Source organism: Pocillopora verrucosa, chromosome 1 (assembly GCF_036669915.1).
Source record: "Pocillopora verrucosa isolate sample1 chromosome 1, ASM3666991v2, whole genome shotgun sequence".
NCBI lineage: Eukaryota > Metazoa > Cnidaria > Anthozoa > Scleractinia > Pocilloporidae > Pocillopora > Pocillopora verrucosa.
The window spans coordinates 32,259,330-32,267,660 of record NC_089312.1 but is presented as its reverse complement, the minus strand read 5'-3'; the positions used below and the strand labels follow the sequence as shown (position 1 = coordinate 32,267,660).

The 8,331-nt window shown below is 35.0% G+C and overlaps 1 long non-coding RNA gene across 1 annotated transcript; it reads right to left on the bottom strand.

Moving 5' to 3' along the window:
- Positions 1–2,219: 2,219 nt before the first annotated feature.
- On the bottom strand, positions 2,220–5,431 carry LOC136278280 (uncharacterized). The gene is made up of 3 exons (XR_010716263.1): positions 4,662–5,431; positions 4,439–4,509; positions 2,220–3,815 (listed from the first exon to the last, which is right to left on the bottom strand). It is a non-coding gene; the product is annotated as an uncharacterized lncRNA (long non-coding RNA).
- Positions 5,432–8,331: the final 2,900 nt, after the last annotated feature.

Genomic DNA, 8,331 nt, shown 5'->3' with positions numbered 1-8,331 from the left:
CAAGTCATGATATTAACCACTCGTGGAAGGAATCGTCACGGTTTACCCCGTTTTTCTAGAGTTATTTGAACAAATCGGGATGGAGATTGGATATGGAAAAGTTATGATATTATCCACTCGTAGGTTGGTTCAGAAAATGGAAAATTTGGGTGAAGATTGGATTTGGCATGTTAGGATATATTCTACTTGCTGGATAAATTGTAAGAATTCAATGAAAAATGGAAAATGGCTGTCAATATTGGATATGTCAAGTTGGAATACATTACATCACGAGCTATTTGATTGTTTTGATTTTCGAATGCGCTTAAGACATGGAAATGCATGGGAATGAACAGATATACCGCATTTGTAAGTCAGATCGCCGGAATTGCACCCTTTATTCGCGTAAAAGAATGTTGGGATGGGGGTAGGTGTCGAAAGGTTACCCTCGGGTGAAGTCAATAATTTTAGCCGGTACATTGTAGAATCCCTGCACAAAGCCTGGAGATTATTGGACAAATATCACTGAGTCTGAGGAGATTTTTATCGCTGGAAAAGAGAATGTAGCCTTCCCTACAAAATATTTATCAGTCTGCAAGTTTTGATGCTATGTTTCACCACTGTGATGTTCTGATTGTTGAGACCGTTCTGTATATTACTCACACCCTTGGAATTTAAGTCAGTTTAGCGTTAAAAAAAAGTTTTCAGACAATTGGAATTTTTCCCAGAAGTCGCTGTATACACAGATGCATGTGCATATATTGACGGCAAGCTATTGATTTATCTTTGCTTGACAAGCAAAGTGTACATCTACGTAGAGGACTACGGGTTCTATGCACCGTCAGATAAAACATTGTAACAGAATATTTAAAGAGTCGAATGCAAAGGAAGACATTCCAAAAGGATCTCATTCCAAAGAGACATCTGCCCAAAAAGCAGGATGCTTATATGAGAAAGAAAGAAAAGAAAACCAAACTTAAGTAATTCAGATTTAATTAAATTTTTAACAGATGACAATGTTAACAAGCATTACTTTCTTGTCACTATTAACATGCATCACGAAAGAAGACAATTGAGCAATAACTATTATTCATGCTAATACCAAGTCAAAGCTTTGTCACAGTTTCTTTCTCAAAAAGATGTTGTAGATGAATATGAAGAGTGATTTTATCCAACTGGTGAAATTGGTCATAAACTACTGTGCATTACAAAATTTTTGGTTTATGTCATGTTTTCCACACACAACATGGGGTGATCCAACAATCAAACATGCGTGCTGGTGTCACACAGGTTTGTTTACATACTGTTTCATGGGTTGAGTAAAATCACTCTAGTTGTTCCTTTTTTAATGTTTCATATAAATTTTGGTCACCTTTTTCCTGCTATGATATCCTTTGTTGATAAAATCATCTTGATAAATAGGATACACTGTAAGTGTTTGGAACAAATAAACACTTTTCTTGTGTCATTTAAGCAGGAGCGATTGGTGCTAAATATTTTTTCTAACCACATGTGCAAACCGTAATTAATCTAACTCAAAATTCAGGCTTACATTGCTCATCTAACAAACAAATGGGTAGTTAAAAAAAAAAAAAAACTCCTTCAGTTGTACTTGAACATGCAACACTTCCATGGAAATAAACATCTTCAGTACAAATAACTCAAGTAAATAACTTCAGGTGAAATAGTGATTTTTTGGAATTTGTGAAATATAAAGTAGACTACAGTACACTAATATATAATAAATCCATTCTATCCTTTAACTCACTTGCAACTATTTGGCTCTAACTGTTCAATACTATTTGACAGATTACAGAAAGTAACTGTTTCTGTCCTTCCAATTTGCCCCTATATACTTTTGAATAAAATAAAGCAGTTGACACCAGATCGAGGAGTCAAGGCTATTTTATTCACCCATTCACTCATAATGGTTGGTAAGATTTCTTTTTTATATGGGTTGCTGTAAATGTAAAGATTTTAAATAAATTCTTTGCAATTTAAATGTTTGTGTCATTTTTTAAAATTTTACTGCTCTGGAAATGCACTGGATATGAAACTCTGGAACTAAACAACTCCAAAGGAGGTTTTGTGGACAAATTCATGGGTCTGATGTGAACATGCTTAAGAGGTCACATTCTCTATTGACATTCTCTGGCCATGTCTAGGTACTATTCACAATAATTATTTGGAGCTGGGGAATTTTGGATATAACTTGAATTAGGCATGCTTCAAAACCCAACTGAAACTAAAAAAACTAAAACTAATTCTAACTAACTCTACTGAAACTAATTCAGTAGAGCCGTCGATCCAATTCACCCTTGAACGTGAAAAGGATAGACATTTGCCCTTTCTTGATTTAAATGTGTCTAGAGGGGTTCAGGGTAATTTAGAGACAAGTGTCTATCGTAAACCCACCCACACCGACAAATACCTCGCTTTCGATTCTCACCATCCTATTTGCCATAAAAAGTCTGTAGCCAAAACTTTACTTAGGAGGGCTGATTGTCTACCATCATCACTCGATTCGAAGGCTGAGGAGAGGAGATATGTTTCCAATGTCCTAAAGGCAAATGGCTATACAAAAACTTTTCTCCGTAACTGCCAAAAACCAGTTACAAATAGTAACGCTCTTGATGAAAGGGAACCAGCGACTGGTTTTGCTGTTATTCCTTACATACAGGGTGTTACTGAACCCATCAAGAGAATTTTGAATAGCCACAACGTTAAAGTTGCTCAAAAACCTTTTCAGACTTTGGGGCATATTTTCGCCAAACCTAAGGATCCTGTCACGAAAGAACAACGAACCGACGCCATTTATTCTATTCCTTGCAATGACTGTGATAACGAATACATCGGACAGACCAAACGCCAGTTTGGTACACGGTTAAAAAAGCACCAAAAAGCGGTTTTTCTTTGCAAAAAGGAAAATTCAGCTTTATCGGAGCATACTTGCCTAACCAACCATACAATTGGGTGGGATAATTCTAAAATTATCACTACTAATCGGCGTTACCACCAGCGCCTTTGTTTGGAGGCTTGGCACATTAACTCCGCCCACGCTCCTTTAAATCGTGACGATGGCGGTCTGCTTCGTGACGATGGCGGTCTGCTTCCTGACGCCTATTTACACCTCGTCAGAAAAAAGGCCGCTAATTAGTGATCATATAAAAGGACCTCTTGTTGCAGCGTTTAGATCACCCCTGATGAAGGCACTAGACAGGAGTGTCGAAACGTTGGGTCTATGAATTGTAACTTCTTCGGTTACATTCATTAAATCTGCAAACCAGTGTAGCTTCAAACTATGTCTGATTGTCCACCTGGTTGCCGTGTGAACTTTAATATATTCCAACTGAAACTGTTAGAGTGAACACATGACCTGTTAGGTGTTTAATTATTGGTATTACACTGTGCCAAATAGCTTTCCTTTACTGATTTTATTTAAAATTACAAAAAATCTTTCTCCTCAAGTTGCCTCCATTTCCAGTCTCTCCACATTCCATAATGATGCTGTTCTGTAATGCTCAATAAGACCCATCCATCACTATCAACTTGCTTTAAGATACTTGCCACATCTATGGTCTCCTTGGTCCAAAATTCCAAGGCTCTTAGCCACTTGTAATAAAAATCTTTATCTCGACCTACCCATCCTCACCTGCCTCCAGTAATCAAAATTTACCATTTCTTCTGTTGTCATCACTGCATGGTAACACCCTCTTGGAACATTTATCCCTTTCTCCTTCCTTAGTTTGAAAAGATATTTCTCAGTGATGGCGTTAAGGCCTTGGAATACCTTCCTTCCTTCCTTCTTTCAAATAGAGAATCTGTAGGGTTGGAATCTGTGAAGAAAATCAGTCTCCATTAGAAAAGAAACTTTAATGACACTCACCTGATTAAAGACTGTCTTTACCAAATTAGTATTAAAATGCACATTTGGCCTACTTTCATTGGGTTGGTTGGACTTCTTTGCTAATGAAGTACCACTAACCTTGAGTATCAGTATGTTAATGATAATATGCTATGAATTAACTCAAGGGACAATGAAAACAACCTTATCCTTCTGTTAACCCAACAAACAAATTTAGCAATCAAAGAAGGAACATCAACCATTAGATGTATTTATGATAATTTCCCTTAAAATTTATTGCAGACATAGGGCAATAAAAAACATCCAAAACTGGTCATCAAAGGACACATAAAACAAAAGCAATAGTAATTATAATTGTAATAATAGTCATAATAATAATAATAATAATAATAATAATATTTTCCTAAACTACTTGGCATGTTACAAGAACATCTCTGCATAGTATAAAATAATGATAATAATGATATTCCCCTAAACTACTTAGCATGTTACAAGAACATCTATGCATAGTTTTAAGTAATAATAATAACAATAATAAAGTAAGAGAAAACCTAAACAGAAGAAAACTATAAATCACTCAAAAATTCTGCATACCTCACAAGAAGCATCTTTGGGAGGCTTGAGGAGCTCAAACAGGACAAAATCTTCATCATCTGGTTCACTGGCTATAAAAAAGCACACAATACTTTCAGTAGCAAATAACAAAAAACAAACAAGGTTTATAGAGATAAATAATTATGGAACAATGTAGCAAAAAACTCATCTTACAAAAACAAAGAGACAAAGAGTGAGAATGGTCAACATAATTATTAACTACCTTGAATATTGTTTTCCGCCTTTGACAGCTGTGTCTTTGTCCAGTAGTTGAATGTCTAATGGTGAAAGAGGAGGGGGGAGAACAAATAAATCATCATTCATATCATCATAATCCTCCTCAAAATCTCCTAATTCATACTCACCAGGAAAAGCAACACCAAAACCAGCAGAAACCTCTTCCATGGTTTTTCCAGGACTAAATGGACTCACTCCTGTTTTGCATTTCTTGATTCCATCTTCACCTACTCTTGCACTGCTGTCTTCACCAGCACAACCCTTGCGAACTGAATTCCCAGTTTTCTGGGAATTCCTAAGAATTCCGAGGAATTCTCAAAAAATTCCCAACTATGCAAATTAACTCTGATTTAAAAAGCTTGGAATTACTGGGAATTTCTGGGAAAGGAAGACTCCAGTTTTGTGAGGACTTGGAATCCCTAGGAATTCTCAGCTTTACAAACTACCTATAATTTAAGAAGTGTGGAACTCTTGGGGATTTCTGGGAATTGAATTTGAGGCAATTTTAATACCCTGAGGTCCACATAAATTCTAAGAAATTCTCAATACCTTGAATGTGAAGGTTTCAAGAAAAGGAGTAATTTCAGAGGCTTAAAACTTTGGCTCAGTAAAAAGTATGCTATACAAAACTTACCAAGAGATATACATACATGTATATGTTTATAACTTAAAGATCATGAAATTTATTATTCGAACTAAGTTTTAGTAAATCCTTACATTAATATGGATTTTCTCATGAACCAGCTGTCAGTTATGTTAAATAGAAATTGCCAATTAATCCAATGTACTCTTATCACAGATTTGCTTTCTAACCTCAAAGGACTCTCTCCTTATTTTTATTGTGATCCAAATTAATGTCTCATGTTCACTGATGTGCCAAAATCATCAAACATTCATTGGCTGTTCCTTGGTACACAACTTCCACAATAATTAACAATAATTACATTGTTATCTACACTTAAAGAACTTTGTTAGTTATGAACATAAGTTACTTCCCTAACCTACATTACTGGTTGCCTTTGTTAGAAAACCTTGGAACAGTCAAGCTCAGTTGCCTCAAACACTGTCAGAGACTTTTTGTTGACAACATTTTTAGTAGAAATGTTATGCCTTAGACAAACAAATTCAACACCTAATTAATCTTTCTTTTTTCATGATTGTTGTTGCTGTTTTTTTTTCAGTTTTTTGCTCTGTTTTCGTGACTAATTGCTGTAATTTATTTTGCTGTTTTTATTCTTACAAAACATTTTTGTAAGAGTTCCAATACTTGTGGATCATTCACACGCTTTGCAAACATTTGGCATGCAGACAAGACAGAGGTAGTCAATGTGCCCTTTGAGAAAAAACACCTTTTAAATGACATCTTCAATTTACTTTATTTGAAACTCTGATCTGAAAACATTTATCAACAAGACTTGTTAGTAGTGAGAAGTGCCAACCAAGTTTCCTTTCATAACTTAATTTCTTAAATGTCCCAATCACTGGATCTCCCAAAAAATATTACATCTTTTTATTTTTGGTGCAAAATACAAGTCCTTCTTTATATGAAAATGAAAACTGCAAGTCACACTTCAATAATAACAGCTCTAAAGTTTACTTGTTGTTTTTCTCTGTCTGTCAGCTATCAACAAAATTGTTCTATACTTCGGACAGTGCATAACTATTTGTGGACCAGAGTTCCAACGCACCTCTGTAATCGCATATAGTTACTTCTGTCTCTTGTACAAATGTTTCTCCTTTGTAAGACGCACTCTACTCTTGTCACTACTGCTTTAAGTTCAGTGGAAACGACTGACTGAGGAATCGAGATGGCGGTGTTGGAACATGTTGCTGAACGCTTGCTACGGTCAAGCTTTGTAGATTTAGGTACTGGTACACTGGGATCATCTATGTATCTCTTATACTTCCTAATGTGGTATCCTTCTTTTATAAATAGGAGGGTAAAAGACGATTTGTAGTCCCATTCAAAACTGTGATTAGCTTGTATTTCACCTTTGCCATGAACACGACTCAAGTGAGTTTCGAGTCTTTGTTTCCTCGACAACTTTCGTCCACAAATCGTGCATTTGTAATACGATCGATTCTTGTCGATTATTTCTACATAGAGTGAGCTCACATCATTATTTATATCACCAAGGTATCCATCGTCTAGAAGTAGAGAACCGGTCGGAGAAGTCAGAATAAAGTTGTGCGCTTCTCCTAACACTACAATCGGCAAGCCAGCGGATTCACTTTGCTAGCCAATGACAAGTCTTAAAAGATCCACGTGATCATGCCCGTGATCGGAAACAAAGAAGATTCCATTTGGCGCTCATCTTTGAATGTACTTTTCATCGGTTGATCGTTTTTCTCAACTGTTTTGCTTAATATAACATTTCTAAAGATAGCTTTTATTGTGGTTCAATGGGAAAACAGCGTGAGTGTTGTAAAAGAAATGAAAGTCGTTGGTGCCGTGGAGTTAAAAGAAGGGACAACAATTGACATATTGACTGGTACAAACAAGGGTCGAGTGGCCATCTGTAAAGCTACGATTTTGAAAGTTTGGTGAGTAAAAATTGCGATATTCGTTACGTGATCAAAATCTTATAAAAGAATAGATGTAGCGGGTTGAATTAAGCTTACATAACGCTCGGCGCAACTGAAACTAGAATAATTCTGAGAATCGAATCGGTCACTTGCATGCCGCAGTTTCTTAAGCTTATGCTTTACAATGACATAAACCTATCAGTAAGGTTTCAAGATTCCTTTAGTCACGTTTGGGAACATTCAAGATTCATAATAGGAACTGTTATTAAACAAACCTTATTACATAAAGAAGCCCTCCTTGGTAAAAACAAAATAATGTATTCAGCCCTTTTTTAGTAAAATCTATGAGAGAGATGTACTAACTCCAATATAAAAGTCACTCAATATAACAAAGATTTCTCAATTTGAGAATCCAATGAATGCCCTTTTCCTCAAAGCCATCTTAAAGGCCTGGTCTGAGCTTTAAATATATATATTTAAGTATATATATATTTTTTTCAAATTCAGATGTCATGGAACCCAGATACAAAATGGTCAAGCTTCTTGTAGACAACCTCATTCAAGGCCAACTCATTGTGAGCCCAGGAAAAAAATACAAACAGCAACTAAGTTTGCAGTGTAGGATAACTTCATTCTAATTTATTGTTACAGTTACAACAAGATTTTAATCAAAAAATCAATTTTATTTGTCTGTAATTAACCCCTTCACTCCTAAGAGTGCTTGGTTTTCAAATATAATTTAAGATATTGTATTTTATGGAAAAGATTCAACAGATTGTATTCACAATTTGTGTCAAACCAAATTTAATGATTGATTAGGACTATTTTATATGAATAGCTGTAATTGAGGATTAATCCTTATGAAGTTTTCAAGAAAAGAAAAATCAAATTCCATCCTAATATTACCACACATTGATGTTAATAATGAATCAAAAATATTTTACATGTAAGCCTTAATTAAGCTTCTAAATAAATTTCATTGAATACTTGAATTTTAGCTGGGTTTTTTAATTTAAAGTATTTATTTTTTATCATTAGCCTCAAATTTTTGCTTAAAATTCCCAGTAATTCTTAAATATTCCTAAAAATTCCCAAAAATTCCCAGAAATTCCTAGGAATTTTTTAGATTT